Source organism: Castor canadensis, chromosome 8, assembly GCF_047511655.1.
Source record: "Castor canadensis chromosome 8, mCasCan1.hap1v2, whole genome shotgun sequence".
Lineage (NCBI taxonomy): Eukaryota > Metazoa > Chordata > Mammalia > Rodentia > Castoridae > Castor > Castor canadensis.
The window spans coordinates 146,376,606-146,401,596 of NC_133393.1; the positions used below are offsets into that span (position 1 = coordinate 146,376,606).

The following is a 24,991-nucleotide window of genomic DNA, read 5'->3' on the forward strand; positions in this document are numbered from 1 at the left end:
GATTCTTCAGAAGAGACTTTTTTAAATGGTCAATATGGCCTCAACACATCTAAGGATAGTCCTCTTGGTCTGCACTGACCTTAAATTAATTCTAACAGAATGGAGAACCATACCGCATATTAGAGTATCTTCAGATTGCCAGTACTGATTCTCTATCATGAGGAACAAGAATAAATCAATAAACACAGTAAAAATTTAAAAAACAAAACAAAACCAGCTGGGCCTGCTAGTACATGCCTGTAACCCCAGCTACTTGAGAAGGTGAGGCAGTAAGATCATGAGTTCAGGCAGCCTGGTCAACTGGCAAGACCCCGCCTTAAAAGAAACAAACAAAACTTAAGGAACATCTCTTGCACACAAAGTATTATGCTAAGCACTAGAGAAATGAACACAAACAGTTCTGTTGTAAAGAACTTTATGGGGAAAAAAAAAAGAGCAGGATATAGGCAAAGTCAAAGGTAAGACAATGCTATAGCACAGAATTAAATTCTTCATACATGGAATGACATTTTGAAACTTGTTTTTAATAAACACTTTTGTAGTCTGACTAAAACAAAACCCTGCTTTGCCAGCTCATAACAGATTATCAGAGCCTCATAACATCTTAGAAGAGATGGGCCACATTTTAAGGTCTGTGATATACATTCTGTCTCCTATAAAGCTACTAAAATGGCAAAAAAGGGCTTGGGGTGCAGTTCAGTGGTAGATCACTTGCTAGGAATGCAGGAGGTCTTGAGAAGAAAGAGAGGGAAGCAAGGAGGGAGGGAGGGAAGGAAAGGAAAGTTTCTGTAATAAAAATCTTACATTTTCTCTTCAAATCAAGTAATTCTCTAATCCTTCTTCCTTCCTGTACACTATGCCATTTCATCCTCATTCTACTTCATTTCATATATAGCAATATAGCATTACTGGTCACATATACACTTATAAAACAGCATCACTATTAAGTCTTTAAGATTCCTCTTATATGAGGGCTAAAAAATGATGATATGTTCTATAAACTATAGAGGGTCATAATAATGAACTATGGCTGACAAACTTAAAACTTCATGAGTTAACCCAGTTTACTATCGGCTGAATTAATTACAGAAGGTGAAATTCCCACATGGTATGGTATTTAAGATGACAGACAAATACTAAGACAAATTACATAATTTAAGCCTGACAGTGGTTTCCTAATATGTTGTGGGGGGCACAACAATTTCTGGAGATTTAACAGAGCTATATATGCAAAGTGAAATGACATGACTGATACTTTATTAAGTGAAAAGGTTATTTTGTGGAATAATGTGTAGAAAATAATTCCATATTTGTAGATAAAATTATATAAGAGTATGCATGTATGTACCAATGTGAATGGTAATCTATAAACTATGCATTAAATTAGTAAGCTTATATATAAGTCATACATGTATGCATATGCACACATACATAATTTGTTGGTTGAAAAACACCAAGACATGCCATATATATACATATTATAGGTCACATGTGTATATATGTACATATGTGTGTACACACACATATATAATCTCTTTCTGTCTCTCCATCAAAAATATGCATAAGATAAAACCAGTACCTCCAGGGGATAGGATGGAGGTGATTGGTTTTCACTTAATACTTTAGATATGAACTTATGATTTGCTCAAACATACATAAATGATCAGCTGTTGCTACTATAATTTATCTTGTTAAAAGTTTGAGAACAAAACAGATCTTACTTTCAGTATAAGCACTTTAAAAATTAACAATACTGGGCTGCAGGAATGGCTCAAGTGATAGAGTGCCTGCCTAGCAAACATGAGTTCAAACCACAGTACTGCCAAAAATCAGTAATTCTAAAAAATTAACAACACTCCATCAATTCTTAGTTCATATCATCACATTTGTTTTAGCAAACATGCGATGTAATTAAACTCTCATTCAGGACTGGAGAACACAGGTTATTAAATAATATTAATCAGCTATCTAACCTCCCTAAGTTCTGCCCAAACTGGGCCCAGGACTAGCCTAAATAATCAACCCTTCAGAAAAATGGCAAAATAATTTAATATTTGAATTTTAGCTTCTTGTACTTCATGTTGCCTTTTTCCTACCTCTTTTGTAAAATTTTAAAATCCAGTAACTTAGCTAAGCCAAAATTCTAAAAACAATACTTAGAGAAAGGAAGAACTTTTCACCTGCAAGACAAAATATACTACAAAAAATGTGAACTGCAAATGTTAGGGTTGCAGGGCCTCTGTTTCCTTAGACAGTCATTACGCAGAACAACATTGCCTTAGTTGTTGACAGAAGAGATTTTAGGCACTGGACCAGAAGCTTAACATTATTTTTTCAGTATTTTGTCAATGCTATTTCAAAGTTAGAAACAAAAACATGAAAATATTACCAACTCAAAAATTACTATGATTCCCTCCTCTAGAACAGACAGGACATTTCCTTTAAGTTTTAAATACTATCATAGCCATTCAAAAATTCCAGTAATTTCTCTAGTAAGCTCAATTATTTACTCACAGGCCAATTTGCTCCTTCTAGAAAAGTAGATATTTGCAATATTAAACTTCTTGTGTAGTGGTCAATCAGAAACATGAATATGGAAATTGAGCTTTCGTGTATATACACGTGTATCTCCTTATACATCTTATTAGCAGAGACATGCACACCAGTTCATTTTTCAATATAAGTTTCAATACTTGACACACCTAAACATTCTATTAGATAGAATGTAATAATATAAGAGAGAAATACACTGGACTATCCATGTCCAGCCAATCCACCCAAACCAGAAGACCCACCCAAATTCCTGACCCAGAGAGTGAAGACATAGTTAAGACTGTTTTAAACAATTAAGCTCAGGAAAAGATTGTTACACAATGGTGTGATTTATTTAATTTATTTTTTTTGTTAGTTTTTCTTTTTTTTTTATTTCTTTTATTCATATGTGCATACAATGTTTGGGTCATTTCAGGGGTGTGATTTAAATATGAACATCACCCAAAGGCTTGTCGTGGAAGAATTAATCCCCAGCTGGTGGTGCTATCTCAGGAGGTTGAGAAGGAAGTAGACCACTGTGGATATGTCCTGGAGCTGCATCTCTCACATCCTGCATCTCCTGTCTACTAAGAAGTGAGCTGCTCTGTTCCACCTCATCACAGGCCCAGAAGCAACAGAGCCAAAACTGTGGACTGAAACCTCATACTGACATCGAATAAATCCTTTCTCCCTTAAGTTGTTTTCTCAAGTATTTTGTCACATAGACAGAAAAGTAACTAATACACAGGCCAAATTTAACTGACAATCTCACTGAAAACATTACAGTAACTTCAACACTCACATCAATGCCATCCTTACTATAGCTTGAAATAAGACTGTTAGTTTTTCCAACTTTGTTGGCTTTCTGCCTCAAAGTTATTTTGACTATTTTAGGTCCTTGGCATTTTCATATGAATTTTAGAATCAAGTTTGTCAACTTCAACAAAAATCTGGCAGGGATTCTGACTGATATTACACTGAATCTATTGATCAGTTTGGACAGAACTAACATCCAAGAATATTGAGTCTTACAGACCATCAACACAGCATGTCTTTCCACTTTGTTATACTATTCACGTACCATATAAGTTTTCAAAGATTATAATTAGCTTTAATCTATGGATGTGCTGAAATCAAGTACTCGAACTCAGGTTAGGGATACTGACAACTTTTCTGAAGTCCACTGGATCCCACAACACTTACATCCCTACAGGAGGTACTGGTGTCAAGAGAGAAAAACAGATCAATGTAACGGAATGGAAAGTCCAGAAACAGCTTCAGAGATGCAAAATCAATTCAATGGAGAAAGAAAGTCTTTTCAACAAATAGCATCAGAACTGGACATCCACAAACAATGAAAACAAACCTACAGTCATACCTGTAATATATTAAAATTTTAACTCAAAATGGACCATGCACCTAAAAAGGTAAAAACTTGAAACTATAAAACTTCCGGGAGAAAACATCTGTGACTTTGGATCATATAAAGATTTCTAAACTATTATACGAGGGCTGGAGGTAAAGTTCAATGTTACAGTGCATACTTAGCATTACAAGGCCATAGGTCTGATCCCCAGCACCAAAAAGACACTAACAACATAACCCATAAAATAACAAGTTAGATTTCATTGAAAACTTCTGCTTTTCAAAAGACACTGAGAAGGAAAGACAAGTCAAAACTTAAAGATAATATGTGCAAAGCATGTATCTGACAAAAGATTTGTATCTAGTTCTTAAAAAACTCTTAAAACTCAACCATAAGAAAAATACAACTCAATTTAAAGAAGAAAAAAATAGCTGGGTATGTTGGTGCACACTTGTAATCCTAGCACTTGGGAGGCTGAGGCAAGGAGAATGGAGAGTTTAGGGCCAGCCTGGGCCACAGAGCCAGACATTAACTCAAAAATAGCAGATTTGGACTCTTGTCTAAAGAAGATAGAAAATAAGCATATGAAAAGATAACTGGGAAATTAAACCAAAATGCTATACACACACCTGCTAGAATGACTAAAACTGCAGGGTGCCAGTAGCTCCCACTTATAATCCTACCTACTAGGGAGGCAGAGATCAGGAAGATCACAGTTTAAAGCCAGCTCAGGCAAATAGTTTCCGAGACCCTATCTTGAAAATACCTAATACAAAAACAGGGCTGGTGGGCAGTGGCTCAAGTGGTAGCAAGTGGTACACCTGGCAAGTGTGAGATCCTGAGTTCAAATCCCAGTACCACGAAAAAAATAAAAATGAATGAACCATTAGTATGTGCAGTGACATGGATGAATTTCAAAGTAACTGCTGAGTGAAAGAAGCCAAGCAAAAGGGTATTTATTGTATGATTTTATCTTCATAAAATAATAGAACTTTATTATACAGCTCAGTGGTAGAGTGCTTGCTGAGCATGCTCAAGGCCCTAGGTTTTATCAACAATACTTCAAGAAAATAAATAAGTAGCCGTGTACAATGGCTCACATCTATAATCCTAGCTCCTCAGAAGTCAAAGATTGGGAGGATCATGGATATAGGTCCCTAGCACGAAATGTGAGAGACCTATCTCAATAAATGGGTGGGAATGGTGGTGAGTGTCTGTCATCCCCAACACAAATAGGAGGATTGTGGTCTAAGTTGGCCCTGGCATAAATTGAGATCCCATCTCAAAAAAATAAGTAAAGCAAAAAGGACTGGAGGCATGGCTGATGTAGTAGAGTGCCTGCCTAGCAAGTATAAGGCCCTGAGTTCAAACCCCAGTACCACCAAAAAAAATTTAAATACATAAATAAGTAAATACTAGACAATGCAAATTAATCTATAACAAGAGAAAGCAGATCAGTGGTGCAAAGCACCAGGAAGCAGGAGGGGATGCTGGAAAGATTACAAAGAGCACAAGGAGGAAGTTTTGGAAATGATTAATCTGTTAATGCTCCCAGTTGTGGTGAGGATTCATGGATGTATACATGTCAAAACTTAACAAATTATGAGCATTAATTTGTGTGGTTTATTGCATATTAATTATATCTCAATAGAGCTGCTAACAAAATAAAATAATGAATTTCTGCCCCATCTATTGCAATGAGTTAGTTTCTTTTTTTCTCCCTAGGGAGGGAGGAGTGGCAAAAGGAAATAGGAGAAAGACATCACTCTGTCCTGAAACACTACAGAGAAAAATCTCATTAAAATGAAGTGTATGGTGGCAAGTTAGGTTATGAGATTTAAGCAGATGTCAAATGGCAGGTTTTCTGAAATTACTTCTGATTCATATAGATTATCACCCTGACACATACCTCCTTAGCTTGCACACGTGTCCTTTTCAATTTACTACACGTCTTTTCTGTCTTTCCTATTCCAAGAGCACAGGAACTACAGTCTATCTTATGCTGTAAAGTATCTCCAGCACCCAGCAGAGTGCTTGGCTGGTGTATATAAGCCACATAGCGTGTGCTTGGGAGTCCAGAGCTCTGAAGCCAGACCACTTAGGTTCAAATCTTAGCACCATCACTTCACAGCTGGGTCATTTTGGAAAAGTTACTTAACATTTCTGCTTCAAGTTCTTTATCTGAAAAAAGAAGATAATTACAGTACCTACCTCAAATGGTTGTTGTGGCAACTAAATCAATGTGTGAATAAAGCCTGCATTTAGTGATTATTACATTATAGCTGCTGTTATCACTGTCATAGCCTTCATAATCATCTTCAATGATTTAGGAAGAATATTCAAAGGAGACTGAGAATGGTCCGAATCATGAGGAACAAGTAGCCTCCACAAGGGGCAGAAAGTATGTAAAGAGCTGTGCAATTGTGTTAGGAAGGAGGAAAGGCAGCTGGGAGCTAAAGCCTGGGTTGGGGGACTTATGGGAGCCTTCTACATATACTCAGTATAGGGCAATAAGTGTGTTAAATGAATCAAGTGAGAAGAACAGGCTTGACCAAGAAAGGAATATTAATGTACAAAGGAGATGAGAAAAAAAAACAAGTGATTTTTATGCCCAAGCAAATCTTCTCTTTTATCTAATACCACTGAAAAATAATGAGCAGCAACCCTTTGTGTTCAATGTAAAAAAAGCTAACTGAAAGGGGAGACCAGGCAGTCTTGAACATACAACTGGCTCTCCTCTTGGATGGTGTTCGTCATGCTTACACCTTACAGATGAATTGTCAGGCATCTAAGCAGCTTCACCTGACTCTCATCCTCCCTGGGGACAGGGGCAGGGCTCTGACAGCAGCAGGGCAACAGTGTGGGAATCCTTGGGTTGGCACCAGCCCCTCACTCCAGTCAGACCTGTAATCTCTACTGACTTTGATTTAATGCAGCAATTACTGGTAATGTGGTTTGAAGGAGATAAATGTCCAGTGTAGCTAGCTGTCGCTTACTCTGCTCAGGATGCAAAAACATTTTTAAATTAAACTTCCCTTTATGATAAAGGAGCAGCTTCACTGAACGTTTCTGTGCAGCCCTGATATGGAGCTTCCCCCAAAGCGGATTAGAAATCAAAACTGCCCCTCCTCACTTCTGGCAAGGCATGCATCTATACAGTTCCTCCACACCTGCAGTGAGGTCTTTAGCCTTCAGTTTTTCCTATTTGTATAATTACATTCTGCTAGCAACTTCCTTCTACCTTTTAAGATCACAATGCTGGTATTAGACAATTTTCATTAATGAAGACTCACCTCTCCTTTTGGAAAACAAATTTCCTTTTAAATAAATAGGTAAAGTACACATTCATAAACATGTGTGCATGTCTGACTACTTTGTAGTCAAGACACTGTGGCTCTCACCTGTGATCTCAACACTTGGAAGGCTGAGGCAGGAGAATCCCAAGTTGGAGATGGGGGGTGGGGGCTACATAGTGAGAACCTGTCTCAATAAAAGACTGTATATTCAATTCATTGGAAAAAATAAAGGAGAGCTGAATATACAGTATCAAAAATAAAGCCAATTTTATTTTAATGCACATTTCAGGGGTGTGCTATACTTTCATATTTAGGAATCTTTGAGTAAATCTTAAGCAAAATAAGCATGCAAGGATTAATAGTATCTACCAGGGTATTTTCCCCCATGACATAAAACCATCATGTTATAGCAATACAAGAATTAGCACATACATTAGGTATTCCAAGTCAAAGCTGCACAATACTGGCAAGCTAGTTTAAAACAGTAATCACTACCATCCAACAACTAGAGGAAAACAATAACAGAACTTCAAGAGACTATCTAGTGCGGGTTAACTGGGTTCCTTAATAAAACTTTTCATCCAATTATAAAATTTCCTACCCGTAAAAGTAGAAATAAGAAAAAATAATTTATGATTACCTAGGATTTATCGTTTTGATTACCTGAATAGTCATTATCAAATATCCTTTGAAAAAATAAAGAAAGAGCACAAAGTCCCAGTTGACCCAAGATATTTTCTTTTCCTAGTCCACAAAACACAATTTCAGTCAATTGTGTTGACTGAACAAGTTAGGTCAAGTTAGGAACTGATTTTCTGGTCAATTAATTACACTAATATTTTTTGACTAAGAGACTTATAAACTCAAACAACATCCCATTTTCAGGGACATATGTCTTCTCAGGAACTCCCAGATTAAGACTAGATTCCTTCTCAGCAGGCTTTGCCAAGACCTACTTTAAGTTTAGGTGTAAAAATACAGAACTAATATGGAAAAAAAAAAAAAAAAACTGATGACATCCTTGCAATACCAGTGCTACTCTGGAGAGCTATGAAGGGCTTTGCAGCTCTGTGAGAAAACTGAAGCTCTCTTGCAAAGAAGTATGGACACAGATATGTTTAGAAAAACAACTGTGTATGTATACATACACACAGAGACACAGACACAGAGATGCACATATGTGTGAACACACACATGCACACACACACGCATACACATTCACCCTGTCCTTTGGGGAAATAGCCTGGTATAATTAATAAGATTAAAGAGGATTTAGGATAATAAGATGAAAGCCTGATCCTTACAAGATTACACCTAAAATCCTAGCATGGATCCAATGATTTCTAAGATCAATGCCATGTAACAGGATTAAATCAATTGCTGAATTTGTTTTCAGATTGAAAGCAATCACGACTGGCAAATTTTGGCCTACTCTTGTTGGTTAAACCGAGAGAGCTCAGGTCTGAAAAGAGCAAGTTCTGCTCTAGGTAGGGTGGCTAACTACTCTACTTACTGAGGTCCAAACCCTTTCTTTTTAATTCCACAGTCCAAAAAGCCTAGAAAACTAAATTTATTTCTTTCTACTCCACTCTTCTCTCCTCACTTTTGAGTGATCGTGGAAGAGGAATTTGTCCAGTGAAAAATATGACCTAATCTTATATAGATTTGAGGCTACTATTGTGTGAATAATCAAAAATATTTAGCTATAAATGGGTGAATGAATGTCCTAGTATAGAGTATATTTATTTCATATCCTCTCTAAAATCCAAAAAAGATACTAAATGATGCATATCAAAAGATATAAAACCTTTATTATTACAAACTTGTATTAAATTTTCAAAAATGTCCTGCCTAGTGCCAAGGCTATTCCCAAACTCCTGGATTCAAGTGATCCTCAGCTCTTGGCCTCCCCAATAGCTGGGACTACAGATGTGCCACTGTGCAAAGATACTATTCTTTACCTTAAAAATGGCAACCATGGCATGTACAATGGCAAATCAGAGAAAGAAGTTAAAAATGCTAACACAATGAGCAACAACATGCCAAATACTGGCTATCAAACCACAGTAGGGCGCGTAAGGTGGACGCACTGCGGATACATGAGAAGAGCCAGAGATCTAGCTGAGATCCAGGTGGAACCATATGCTCTAGACTGATTGTTATATTTTCATAATGACCAGAAAAATATTATGTTTTAAGAAAACGTCTCAAAAGTTTGATTTAGAGGTAAGTTTTTAAAACTTGCCATCAGTCAAAAGCAAACAACAAAAACTTTTGTTGGGATATAGCAGGAAAGATAATATGAAAGTTCAATTCAAACTGTGTAATTAGATAAATATATACTCTAAATATCTTTGGAGCTCTGTGATTTTTATAATTTTAATTCCTAAAGAGAATTTCACACAGGCAATTTGGAAGATGCTATATGTTCCATTTACTTCTCTTGGAACATTCACATAATAAATTAGCTTTCATACTCACATTTATGTTTATAAATTGATTTCAAATCCCATTTACTTCTCTTGGAACTAATTATTTTTAACTGCTTATGTTATTTTTTTTGCACCTTTCTGTTCAACAGACATAGTAATTAATGTAAAAAAAATTATTGATTTTTGCTTCCAGGAAGATGGAGTACACACTATTCCTCTTGCTAAGTTCAAACTGACACTCTAGATAGATATTAAACAAACATAAGGAGACCTTTTTGTTCTTTTTGTGTGTGTGTGTGGTTTTGTTTTATTGGTGCTGGAGATTAAACCCAGGACCTCAAGTACACACTCTGCCACTGAGCCACAGAAGATTACAGAAGAGTCTTAAGTGGTAAAGAGAAGAAAGCAAACTGGGTAGGGCCCTCAGCACAGGATGGTGAGGTTTTTGGCTTTTCTTTTTCCTCATAAGGCCCAGACCTGGGGTTGAAGAACCTAGAAATACCTATGTGTACAGACAAAAAAGTCCCTGACAAAAATTCCCTCTCTACAACCAAAGGACAAGGGCAGCCCAGAAAGACAGAAAGCATGCAGACTTCTGTGATCCAGTCACATACTACCACCCACATAAGCAAAAGCTGAGTGACCAGCCTTGACTTTTTCCCTTGCCTGGCTGTCACTAGGTATCCCAACACCTCTGCCTGTGTGATATTACAGACATCTATCCCCACAAAATTATGTAACTTATAAGAGGAAAATAATAGAAAACATCTAAGATACAGGATGAAGCAACAAGTTCTTAGATCTGACACTGAAAATGTGACCTATAAATGAAAACAAAACAAAAAAATCAATCAGCTGGACTTCATCAGAATTAAATTTTTATTTTGTCATGTGACAGACCCTGTTAGAAAACAAAACGGCAAGTATAAACCATATATCTGACACATACCTAGATAATAAAAAACTCAAAATTTAACAATAAGAAAACAAATCCAATTAGAACATGGGCAAAAGACACTACCACTAACATCTCACCAAAGAGGACATAACAGCTAAACAAGCACATGGAAATGTGTTCACCGTCATTAGCCATTAGGGATATGCACGTTAAAGCTGTAACGATATGCCACTACACAGCTGCCGGCAAGGCTTTAAAAAAGTAACACTATCAAACTGCTGACAGATACAGGAAAACGAAATCACTGGCACATTGCTGGTGTGTAAAATGGTGTCCCATCCACAGCAGCTCTGGGTGATAGCTCAGGCATTGCCTAAGAAAAAAGTATGCAAGTACCATTGAATTCTGAGCATTTACCCCGAGCAATGAAGGCTTATGTTCACACAAGAGCCTATACAAAGACTCTATAATAGCTTTCTCTTTAACAGGCCAAAAAAAAAAAGATGAAAAAGAAACAGAAACAAATGTTTTTTCCCATGTGAGCGTACAAACAAACTATGGACAGCTAGACTATGAAATATCACTGAGCAATAAGAAAGGAATGAATGATACAACAACCTGGATGAATCTTCACAGAAGGATCCTGAGTTTTAAAACTCAGTCTCCAAAGGATTCTGCTGTATCTCATTTACATAACATTATTAAAATGGAGTTTCACAGTGAAAAAACCCTGTTTGCTTAGGTTGGGGTGTTTTCAAGGGAATCACTGAAATGGAGAACAGATTTGTGGCTGCCATGTAAGGAGGGAATGGGGCAAGTGGGAAGTGGGTGTAGGTCCCTGCAGTGACAGAATGGCCTAAGTCTACACATGGTACCACCATCAATATCCTGGTTGTAATACTGCACTGTAGTATTACAGTAGTATGGTAATACTACCATTATGGGAAACTACGGAAAAGGGGCCACCAGACCTCTCTGTATTATTTTGTGCAACTGCATGTGATTATCTGAAAATTAAAAGTTCAATGAAAAGGAAAGTCTATCACTATCAAGAACATTACTGGGACAAACTGGCAAATGAGAGAATATGGGCTATAAATCTGATAATAGTACCTATGCTAAATGTCCTGATTTTGATAGTACTCTGGTTATGTAAGAGAATGCTTTTTAGAAAAAAAAATGTATTATTTGGCATTAAAATGAGACTTTATATACACACACACAACTTAAAATTTACTTTCAGATGGTTCAGAATAAAGAAAGAATGAAAAAACAAATGAGGCAAAATGATAAAGACAACCCCTTCTGGATGATTAATATTTTCATTGTCTTGATTGTAATGTGTGCCCTTCTGGATGACTGATACTTTCATTGTCTTGATTGTAATGTGTCATAGGTGTTCACCTATATCAACATTCCATTAACAGCACACATGAAATGTACAATGAATTCATAATTATCTCAAAACAAAAAGTTTAATTTAAAAAAGCTACTTAGCACTGAAATCAAGAACAATCAGAGGATACCTGCCAACACCTTTTTATTTTCATGTCACCCATAACAATACCCTACAGAGGAGTGCCAAAATATTTTATGGACTTTACAATGTACTTCTTGTGTTCACTAGACACACAGTTGCCCTTATCATAGGACAAAATCAGTGATGCAACACCTCCTTATAATTTCTCTTTTGTTTATTATTCATACTGGTTGAGTGTTCCTAATCAAATCCCAGACCTGAAACTTCTGAGTGCAAACAAGATATTCAAAAAGTTGTGGATTTTGAAGCATTTCAAATCTTCAGAACAGAGGCTCAAGCAAGAAACCTTATGCAAAATATTCCCAAATCTAAAAAGCTCCAAAATCTGAAGAACTTGGGGTCTCAAGCATTTCAGATAAGATATACTCAACCTGCATTAACTAATTGTTGCTTTGGTAGGGCTACTAGAACTTAAAAGATGTTCTCTCCATCAATATGTTTGATTAGCTTTTTAAAACAGATTCTTTGAAAATTATTTTGTGGATCATCAGTTTCACAGTGAAAAAAACCTGTTTTCTTGGGCTAGGGGTGTTTTCAAGGGCAAAGGATGTAAGGATGTGACCAAGTGCAAGAGCACCTGCCTAGCATGTGCAAGACTTGGATTGGCTCACCAGCACTATATATTAATAAGAAAATAAGTATTTCACTTATTACCTCTAGAATAAGTTTTAACCATTTTAGATAAAACAAAATATTAATATCAAAGACCCACTTTCAGATGTGATTATTTTACCAAAGGAAGTATGTAACACAATATATCACACCACTTTTTAAAAACTGGTATTATATTATCTAAATTATTAAAACAAAAATTTAAAAAGGAAAAATTCAGATAGAAGTTCTGGTTTAAATTAATTATTTAAGGACCAATACCAATGTGCAGAAACTTCCTAGAATGTCTGGGTAACAATACAGTACTTGTTACTTCCCATTTGAAACAGTAACAAGGAGAAAGGATCTATTACTGACATCTTGGAATCATCTCCTAAAATAAGATAACATATACTACTAAGTAACAAGCATTACTAAGAAAGCAATCACCAAATCCATGTTTCTTATGACACCTCATCAAAAAAGTATGATATTCCCCACCCAAAACAAAAGGATTTAGGGAAATCAATCTCTAAAATTTAAAATAATTTGGAGGGCAGCAAAAAGTGACTCTTATTTGCTATACAGGACCTGTCCTATCGCTTCTCAGCCTTTTGGCTAAGATCAAGTATAGGATCTGTCCTGTGTTCTTCTTCTTCTCATTCTAACCAGTCTGTCTCTCCTATACTCTGCCAAGCTCCAGGCTAATCTGCATAGGGATTCATTCCTATGCAGAAACATTCAAAAGTGGTTCTCTGATACAGAAATGAGGAATTCAGCATCCAAATCAAATATGCTTTGTATGCCCAGCACTTGCAAAGGTGGGTGACCCACAGTAGGTTCACACAATGTATTTGCTTAGTAAAACATAAAAATGAAGGAATAAATGTTGTCCATAATAAATAGAGGAATAAATGGTATCCAAAATTTACTTGCTGGCGAGACCCTGAGTCCCTAGTGCTCTCAGGGACCTTACGCAAGAATCTCACCCCTAAAATGTTGCCTGGGCTATTTGCCTCAGCACCAAAATTCCCCTGGATTCTAGAATCCAGGCCACGGATCTTTATTATCACCTGGCTTTCATTTCTCTCTCAGTCCCAGTAAATAAGCCCACTCTACTGTGACCCTAGTTGTTCTTACACATACAAGTCATTACTTGAGACACACCATATGGATCCAGCTTGCTGTCTCTATCTCAGCCACAATCTTCTGTGTACTGCAACATCCAAAAGCACAGTGGTCTCTTGCAGAGACTCCCTATTTCATTCTTATATTACCTAGATGATTTTATTCTATTTTTTTTTGGGGGGAGGGAATGGAGAGTCTAGAGCTAGGGGTGGAACCTAGCAGGCCTTACACATGCTAGGCAAGCACTCTACTACCTATGATTTAGTGCGATGTGTGATTTGGAACAATTTTGTATTTGTTGCTTTTCCGTATCCTACCTAGCAGTATCCTTTTATGATGCTTCCTTTTATGCACAGGTCAATGAGTTGTCCAGAGCTGTGGTGAGTGACAAAGCCACCAAACCAACTGATTTTCCAGGCTCTTCTGTTTAGTCCATTAAATAATATATCTCATATCTTGGTTATATCAATTATTTTCATTTTTCAAAAGGAAGTACTGATTAAAGAGATTCAAAAAGAAATTAAGTTCTCTATAATCTAGATTCTATCATCATGTAACAAGGCAGAGCTCTAATGCACACTTTTACTTTAAATTTAATCCCTTCTTCATCCGTATGTCAAGCCTCCAAATACTTCCTGAGGTACCAGGTTCACTATATTTTTACTAAGTCTGGGTAACAGTAGGAGACAGAAGAATTAATACATTCTTAGTACAACTGGGCCTCACAGGACCCCTGATCCTCTGAAAAATATGTTATATAAATATATGCATTCTTCTGGGAACCTCGTCCAGAGCTTTCTTTAGTTGTTCAAGACCCAAAATAAAGATTAAGAATCAACAGGTCAGAAAATTAACAAGGTTATAATTCTTTCTTCAAGGACCTATTCCATTCAAATATTCCCATTTTTTTCCTTGATAAACCACTAACAATTTCTAGCTAGGATATTTTCCCCAAGTCTGCTTCCTAATCCTCTCTCTTTTCAATGGTTTCCTTTAATGAAAGGGTCTTTACCTTCCCTTGCAACCCTCACTTCTTTTCACAAAAATCCCAATTCCCTTCTCTACTAAGGGTTAAGGCCCTAGATCCAAATCCTGGTCCGACCACCCCATGTTGAGTCTTTCAAGTCAGGGACAAGACACTTTCTAGATCCAACATTCCAACTGCCTTGCTAAGGGGCTAGTCCACTAAGAGAGGCATTTATAGGTTTTCTTTTTCTTTTGAGGGGATTGGATGGGGTGCTTAAAAGTTGTTTAAACTAATCTGGCTTCAAATCTTCAAGGGAAAATGTGGGATTAAGAATATATTGTCCCTCATGCCCATGCTTCTCTTTCCTCAAATTGTCCCACATCTTTTGGTCTAAGCAAACTCTCATGATATACTTTTACTGCAGACTTACCAAAGCAGAAATTCTTTTAGTTACACTGAGAAAATTAAAGACTCTAAGCTAGTATTTCTTAACCGTTTTTAAAATTCTTGTTTTATAGTATTACTTTTTTATCTTTGGAATCTCCCATTTACTTTTTGAAATGTTTATTATGACTTAGAGCTTTAAATATTCTTTTTTTGAACTGTACAGCTGCTTTTATCCTAACTCTAAGATTCTGTTTTGGACCTCCCCTCATTCTTAATTGAAAGCATACAAATTGTAAATATGGGCTTTTATGGTAAGGTCCCTTTCAAAGAATTCAAAATTGCAATAATCTATATATACAAAAGAATATGGATCAGGGAGCTAAAAAAACTAACCCTACAAAGAATTAACGACTCCCTGAATAAATGGGCAAATAAACTAAACAGATAATTCTCAAAAGAAGAAGCACAAATAGCCAATGTGAAGAAATGCTCAACATCTTTGGCTCTAAAGGAAATGCAAATCAAAATGACACTGAGAATCCACCTGAACTCAGCCAAAATGGCCATCATCAATAATACAAACAACAAATGCTGGCAAGGACGTGGGGAAAAGGAACATTTCTACACTGTTGGCGAGAATGTAAATTAGTGCAAGCAATATGGAAAGCAGTACAGAGGTCCCTAAAGAACTAAAAAAGAGAACTACCATATGATCCAGTAATACCACTCCTAGGCATATATCCAAAGGAATGTGCTTCAGGGTATGATAGAGCCACTTGCACACCCATGTTTATTTCAATACTATTTATAATAGCCAAGCTTTGGAAACAGACCATTTGTCCCATGACTTATTAACAAGATGTGGTATATGTATACAATAGAGTTTTATTCAACCATAAAAAGAGAATGAAATTATGTTGTTTGCAGGTAAACAGAACTGAAGAATATCATATTAAGTGAATTGAGCCAGGCTCGAAAAGTCAAAGTCTCATGTTTCCCCTTGTATATGTAAGCTAGACCTCTAAGTTATATGTACACATAAATACATACAGGATCTCACACACATACACACACACACACACACACACACACACACACACACACAGAGTGAGAGCGTGAACAAGACTGTATTAGTGGGTCTGTCTGAGGTAACCACAGGAGGCAGGAGCGGGAAAGATAATGTTAGAGAGTGAAAAATATTGAAAGATTCTATCTGTATATGAAGATAATAGAACATAATGCACTGTAAGCTCCTGAATAATAGAGGAGCATGGTAATACAGAAAGAGTAAGTAATGGAGGGGGTTTAATCTAATTACAGCATGATATATACATGTCTGAAATGCCAGGGTGAAACCCCCTTGAACTATCAACATACACTTTAAAAAAATAAAGGAAGGAAGGTAAAACATATTTTCCAGGGATGAGTACCAATGGGAAGGGGAGGGCATAAGGAAAGGGTGAATGAGGGTGACTATGGCATATTTTGTATTCATATATGGAAATAGAATGACATCTGTTGAAATTGTTCTAAGGGGAAGAGGGAGGAGGATGAATCTAACTGACATATACTGTAAGCACATATGTAAATATCATAATGTAGCCCCCTGTACACAAATATATACTACTAATAAAAAAGTATGGATCAGAAAACAACCACTGTAGTCTTATAAAAGAAACAATAAAACTGGAAGACAAAAGAAAACCTAGGAATTTCTGGTTAACTGAGAACTGGGATACATCGGAATAAACAAAATAAACAAAACTCTCGTGGCCCTCACAAACTTGCTTAGAAACCTTAACTGGGGGATGATGGGACATGCCAGAAAAGACAAACAGACAAAAGACCAAACATGCACAAATCTGGGGCCAGGTAGGCTTGTGTGCTCAAATGGAAACACACCAGCCCCCTCCACTTCCAGTGAGCTTATACAGTAGCAACACAAGGTGAAGAGGCATTTCTCGGGGGAGCGGGTGTGACACTGTAATCCTCAGGAACAGGAGGAACCTGTGACAGTTTAGCTGAACTTAAACATTAAAGGAAAAAACAGCTGTACTGCATCTTGTCCACTTTTGCAGCTGAGGCTATGCCAATCAAGCGAGCAATTTTACTGGGCATAACTATACTTGCTCCCTTCTGTGGTCTGGGGCTGTGCGAAACTCAAACACACAATTTATTCAATACACCTGTTGGCTCCCCACACAGAACTATTCTAAAAAATATCTGGATCATGTTATAAACATCAATTATATTGCAATAGTACATGTAGATAGTATAGAAGCCTTGACTGAATTTACACAGAACATATGTTTTGGATAAATGGTTGATACAAGCAGATCTTAATTTCCTCCCAAAATAGTAGGGCATATTATATTTTTAGGTTTTGCCATCCAGCAAGTTGAAATTTCAAGATTTGTTTGGAGATTACATGCAGGAGTTTAATAAAATGTATTTGTTTAACTTTTTATTCAAAGATGAACAAAAAAATCATGACCACACAGAACATGAAATTTAAAGAAAATAACTCCCCAAGGTTCTCAATGTATTATTATGGATTGCCTTTAATATTCTTTTTAATCTTTTCCTTGTTAGAGATAGCATAATTTCCCTGCTCCTCTTGCTTTTCTTGCTTCCATTCAGCTCCGTATTTTAGAAGTTGCTCGTTTTAAAGGTTTACCTTCTTGTTCTTACTTCTGCATGCCAGCTGGGATCTATTCAACAGTCTCCTAGGGAGTTGGTATGTTGGCTACTTTCCTTGAAAGATACTCTAAAGGTCACTATTTTCATTTGTGCTAATTACCTGGAGAGCAAGAGAAGGGAAACTGAACTAGGCCAGTGTGTATACACGTTTCCAAGACCCACACTCTGAAACATAACTGTTTTTTCCCAAGTAACGTGTACTGTATGGCTGGAGGAGGGGGAACAAAAGAAATGTGATGATCAGAGAAAGGCATAAGGAAAATATGAACTTGTGAAGGGCCAATGCTGAAGGAAAGACATTCTGAACAATAGTTAAGAGTAGCTTCGGACTGAGTGTGGCCTCAATACCAACAATGGAAGACCAGGGAAACAGTGAAGTTCTGGGAGCAGGAATTAACAAACTGAAATCAAGTCTGGTCAAATAGAAACTGGGAAAAGATTGCCCTTTTACGAAAGAAGTAAAGATCCAAATGGGCAAGTCTTAAGGACATATTAAACTAGCCTATTCTTAGCTGTTCTTGTTGAAGGAGGTCATTAAAAGACATAGGACAGTCATACTTTTCATAGACACAGAAGCAGGAATACCACCAAACTCCAAGCCAGAAAAAGGAATCAGAATCCAGTAAGACCACCCCCTACCAAGGCAATAGCAAAAAATATTTGAGGGAGTCCTTTATTAACTGAATTGGGATTTGGTGTTGGGCTCAGGTCCCAAGAGAAACTAGAATGCCACCATGTACCAGGACGAAAAGGTCAGGTAATTAGACTAGTGAATCTAATAAGACAATGTGTAACCTCTTGACACATGGGTAATGAGGCATCAGACTACTGACTGACTGATGAGCTGACTTGTGGAAAGCAATTCCTTAATACAGACAAGACTAAACTCTAATTCAAAGTAAAGGGAGTTGAACTTACAAGCCTTCTGTGACTCAACTGGGCAAGGAAAGCATAAGCAGCAACTGACAACTCCAAGCAAGATGGTGTGCCAGAGTTCAAATCAGCTCAACATCCACTAAGTACCTGAAATATGTGCAGCACAATTCTAAGTGCTGGAACATGGAGCATTCATCCCTGCTTTTGAGAGCTTACAAGAGAAGCTAAATGGCTTGCCCATGACCACTCTCATCTACCATGGCGTTGCTCTCAGGATTCAATGTGTTAGTAACCGTAAAGTACTTAGTATTAAGCCCAGCAAACAGCAGGCCTTTAAACATCAGTAGCTGCCTAATCAGCATCTTCATCATTATCATCACCCATTACAATGATGACTATTACCACATTGCAGGGTTACAGATTTTTAATTCTAAAAGAAAAAGCTTTAGACTATGAAAAATATGTTACGGTGTGGCTTGTTTCTTAAGACTTTGCCCATTAGAGAAAGAATTTAGACTAAAACTAGGGCAAGACATCTCCCCACTCATGACGTAGCTCCTACAATAGTCCTAGTGACACTGTTTCTGGCACACTTTCTCAATCACCCAGGCAAATGTAGTATCGACTCAGTCTTGCACCCATGTTACCAAAAGTTTTCACACCCTGTGTACCTGACTTCATAGCTTGTTTCTGATATTTACAAAAGGAGAAAAGCCAATGCGACTGCAGAACTACTTTCAAATATCACAGATCAAAAGGCAGAAATAAGACGGAGCAGCACAATGGCTTTCCTTCCCTCACAAGTGGAGAATACATGATCATCACCCCTTAAATTCATATTTACTGATCTTCCACAATGAATTAAATGGTTCAGTAAAAGTGGAGAAAAAAACAGTATCTCTAGTATTCTCTGACTAAATTCTAAGAAATAATACTATGAGGAAACTTGCTTAGGAAAGGGTAGTAGGCAACAGGAAAATATACCAAATATTTACTATCATGATTAAAACACAATTTATTTAAAGTAAATTTAATTTAAGGGGTTTCTGTATGCTTAGTAAAATATTCCATCTACTTCTTAATCTTTAAAGAGCTAATGAATATAGTAAACTTATAAGTTCTTAGAAAATATGACAATTTGGGGAAAGGGTAGATAGAGATATGAGACACAAAAAAACATAAAGGAATGAAATGAGAAAAATGGGAAGAAGGGTAAAAACACAAAGGAAACTTGACACAAATAATCCTAAGTATCTTAGGAGAAGAGGAAAATAAAGAATGGAACTAATGGTGATTAAACTAGAATGAGTTGTAGCTATTAAACAGTTTAATGCCTGTTTTACCATGGCCTAGTGAGGGTGAATCATTTCCTTGAGGTTACAACAGCTAGATAATGGCAGGTCTGTTGAGGTGGATATTGTATAGCAAGTACTTCTTTCTTTCATTCTCTTTCTTTTTCTCTTGGGGGGGATGAATTAGGGTTTCTCTACGTACCCCAGGCTGGTCTGAATTCAAGGTTCTCCTGCCTCAGCCTCCCAAGCGATAGGATTAAAGATATGCACCACCATGCCCTGCTATGTACTCATAAATTTGTAACTCATAATTTTTTTGTGAATTAAAAAGTGTTATGAACTGAATGTGCGCCCTCCCCTCCCATTCCAAGTTCATATGTTGCAGCCCTAACCTCCAGGTACTTATGTTCACAGATGGACCCTCTAAGGAAGGAATTAAGGTTAAATGAGTTCATGGCAAGTATGTATAGGAGGGGCAGTTCCCTGATTAGTGTCCTTATAAGACGAGACATCAGAGTTCCCTCTCCTCCACCCTCATACACACAGATGCACGTACACCTGTAAGCCAAGAGTAAGGCCTCAGTATAAAACTCACCTTGATGGTATCTTGACTTTGAACTTCTAAGATCAAATTTCTATGATGTCACCCAGTCTGTGGTAATTTGTTACAGCAGTCCTACTAGACTACAACAACAAGCATTGATGTCTTGGCAAAGCATTGAAAAGGAAAAGTCTTAACTTTAAACACTAATATGGAGGGACAAGAAAGAGTAATAGATAGGGTGAATGTGATATGATCAAAGTGCATTATATGCATGTATGGAAATGTCACCATGAGACTGTTTATAAAGTACAATTAATAAAAATCATTTTAAAATACAAATAAATACATAGCCTCCCCTGCTTCCTTCTCTTTTCTGTTAAGAAAATGAGAATGGAGCCACAGGCTAGATTTAGTTTAAGCAAAAACCCAGGTAACATACATTCTGTTTCTTTCTTGGTGTTTTGAGACAGGGTCTTGTTAGGTAGCCTATGCTGGCCTCAAACTCACTATACTCCTGCCTCTACCTCCTGAATGGTTGTATTATGCCCAGCTTCAGGTAGCATTCTTAAAGGCAAAGCTTCCCTATACCACACAGAAACTGAATGAACTTTCACTCAATTAATGAGTGGTCAAAATCAATTCTTTTTTTTTTGTGGTACTGGGACTTGAACTCAAAGCCTATACCTTGAACCACTCCACCAGTCCTTTTTTGTGAAGGGCTTTTTTTGAGATAGGGTCTCGAGAACTATGTGCCCAGGCCGGCTTTGAACAGTGATCCTCCTGATTTCTGCCTTCTGTGTAGCTAGGATTACAGGCATGAGCTATCGGTACCTGGGAAAAACCAGTTCTATACTTACAAAAGTAACATATCCTTTACTCAGTTCCCGAACTGTGCATCACCAACTGTAAATCACAAATGCTCCCAGGGATAGGGGAGTGTGTGTGCGCCCATGCCATCAAGATACAGACTGTGATCTTAAGAATCTAGACAAGTCCCTGACACCCTTTTCCAAACAGCCCCTCCTTATTCCCTTTATCTTTTATTGGCAAAACAAAGATGAGCTTTCACTACCAAATCTTAAGTGACCTGTCTTTTTGTTTTGTGAAATAGTATAAATAAAAGTAAAGAGCTCAACTCAAATGTAAATTTTAAATGATACAGTTAAAATTTAGCCTACTTCTCCTGTGAAAGTAGTAAATCTTAAGGGTTCAAAGGAAAATGAAAGTTACTGGAAAAATACAAATTGCTAGGAAACAAAAGTTTATGTGGGGGGTACACAAGAAAATCGAGCAGAAAAATACTGTTCTCCTTGTAACACTTACTAGACAATACATAATAGGTAACAGTAAGCTCACCTTACAGATGAAAGACCCTTAAAGCCTTACAGAAAACCCCCTTTAAATGCATGCTGAAATGAAATGAGCTCACTTCCTCTGCTCTGAAAGGATATCATATAGCCATTACATAAGCTGTCTAAAATTTGCAAAATGGGGTCATATTCTAAAAATGCATTTCAGTTATTTAGAACTTGATAGCATTTCCTCATTAAAAGAAACAACACACACACACACACATTTATAAGTAGTGTCTGGATTTCCTGAATGGAGCACAAGAGCCTACTAATGTAAGAAGGTGGGGGGAAGCATCTGAGTCCAATGAACTCGTGATGCACCTAAACTACTTATATAGACAGGTTAGACAGCAGCCAATTGCAAATAAAACCAACACAGTACATAGGAAATGATTATTTTCCCAAATTATCATGCATATGGATTGTTAGAAGAAAAAATTCATCATTGCTAGGAAAAGGGGAAACTTTGGCAAAAGAAGCAGAGGTACTTTGAAAGGTTTTAGTGACTGGCACACTTTTTTTTTTTATTGTTTTACATTTACTCACATGTGTATACATTGTTTAGCCACCTCCTGCCCCCAGCATGCTTTTTTTGTTGTTCAATTTTATTTCAACTCCTACAACATTTCCATTTTCCTTGGTACAAATGTAACTCAAGTCAATAAACCATAAGGAAGGCAGTTTGTTTTATGATATACAGAACAAAGGGATGGTGGCAAGGAAAAGGAAACTGCATGACTCAGGACAGAATAAGGAAGGGAAAAGTGATAATATATACTTGTTGAAAGGAGAGGAGGGAAGAAAGGAAATGAATATGAATACTAAAAGGATGCTGGGAGTGTAAAAACTAAGGGGGAAACAGTAAAAAGGAGGGAGGGAGGTGAAGGGCAGAAAGGGGACTCACATTCCAAGGACGATATTCTTTTTTTTTTTCATTTTTCTTTTATTATTCATATGTGCATACAAGGCTTGGTTCATTTCTCCCCCCTGCCCCCACCCCCTCCCTTACCACCCACTCCGCCCCCTCCCTCTCCCCACCCCCTCAATACCCAGCAGAAACTATTTTGCCCTTATTTCTAATTTTGTTGTAGAGAGAGTATAAGCAATAATAGGAAGGAACAAGGGTTTTTGCTGGTTGAGATAAGGATAGCTATACAGGGCATTGACTCACATTGATTTCCTGTGCGTGGGTGTTACCTTCTAGGTTAATTCTTTTTGATCTCACCTTTTCTCTAGTACCTGTTCCCCTTTTCCTATTGGCCTCAGTTGCTTTAAGGTATCTGCTTTAGTTTTTCTGCGTTAAGGGCAACAAATGCTAGCTAGTTTTTTAGGTGTCTTACCTATCCTCACCCCTCCCTTGTGTGCTCTCGCTTTTATCATGTGCTCAAAGTCCAATCCCCTTGTTGTGTTTGCCCTTGATCTAATGTCCACATATGAGGGAGAACATGCGATTTTTGGTCTTTTGGGCCAGGCTAACCTCACTCAGAATGATGTTCTCCAATTCCATCCATTTACCAGCGAATGATAACATTTCGTTCTTCTTCATGGCTGCATAGAATTCCATTGTGTATAGATACCACATTTTCTTAATCCATTCGTCAGTGCTGGGGCATCTTGGCTGTTTCCATAACTTGGCTATTGTGAATAGTGCTGCAATAAACATGGATGTGCAGGTGCCTCTGGAGTAACAGTCTTTTGGGTATATCCCCAAGAGTGGTATTGCTGGATCAAATGGTAGATCGATGTCCAGCTTTTTAAGTAGCCTCCAAATTTTTTTCCAGAGTGGTTGTACTAGTCTACATTCCCACCAACAGTGTAAGAGGGTTCCTTTTTCCCCGCATCCTCGCCAACACCTGTTGTTGGTGGTATTGCTGATGATGGCTATTCTAACAGGGGTGAGGTGGAATCTTAGCGTGGTTTTAATTTGCATTTCAAGGACGATATTCTTAAAGGACAGGGAAAACAGTGGGTCAAAAGAAGTCCTGAATCGGATTGTTCTCACCACTGCCACTCAGGAGTACAGCGACACACAACAGTAACAACCACAATGACTACCATAGTACTGAATGTTTACTGTATACCAGAAACTGTTCTGAGAGCTTGTTGTCCTTGACAACTACCTCTATGGGTGATACCAGAGAACTCAGGACCTCATACTTGCTAGGCAGGCAGTAAGAAGGCTTAAATCACGCCCCCCACTGCCCAAATTCTGCTTCACTTGTTTTTCAGGTCTGGTCTCAAGTTTTTGTCTAGGACCAGCCTTGAATCATGATACTCCTACTTATGCCTCCTGCATAAGTGGGATTACATACATGTACCACCATGCCTGGCTTGTTTGTTGAGATGGGGTCTTGCTAACTTTTTGCCAAGGTGGGGGGACTGGCCTCAAATCATGATGCTCCTGATCTCTGTCCCTCAAGTAGCTGAGATTACAGGCATGAGCCACTATGCCCAGTTCCTATTTTTGTTAAGGCTTTATAGACAAGAAAGCTTGGTAATTGCCCATACCATTCAGACAGACTGCATCTGAATCAGAACTCAGGTTCTGAAAGCTGCATAATTAAAGCCTCTCTCCCTTTCCCCTTACTGCCCCCCTCCCCACCTTGCTTCCTATCTGCAATGAGGTAAAGAACCTCCTCCACCACATACTGTTCTCCTGGTAGTGCCCTTGAACTAACCTTTGCCAGGAATCTATTTGCCATCCAGGAAGTCTAAGAATTTCCAAAACTATCAAGTTTAACCTCCTTTTTTGTTCAACAGTCCTCCCTCAACTCATCCCCCTCCCTCTATTTTACTATAAGCAGGAAGAAGAAACCCAGGCACAAAGTGTTTTGCCTGGATGTCTACTTAGCTAGATCGCCCACTCCATTAGGCACATTTTCTGATTCCTACATAAGTACAAACAACAGTGCTGCTAAACTTTCTGCCAGTACATAACAAGGACACTCCCATTTCTCCAGCTTCTTTCCTTTAAGCCCTCATGGCAATTCCTGCCAAGTCCCAAATTTTAAATGTTTCCGTCTTTCAGTGACAGTCTCCTCAAGTCCACAGCCATGTACCAAGTCACTCCCACATTTTAAAGTACCCCAC

General features: G+C 37.6%; 1 protein-coding gene and 1 pseudogene across 31 annotated transcripts in view; one reads left to right on the forward strand and one right to left on the reverse strand.

Annotated features, from left to right (window-relative positions):
* The window catches only part of Rbfox2 (RNA binding fox-1 homolog 2), a 247,718-nt gene that overhangs the window by 95,391 nt on the left and 127,336 nt on the right, over positions 1-24,991 (reverse strand). The window lies entirely within an intron of this gene.
* LOC141425985 (U2 spliceosomal RNA) lies at positions 13,254-13,399 on the forward strand (annotated as a pseudogene).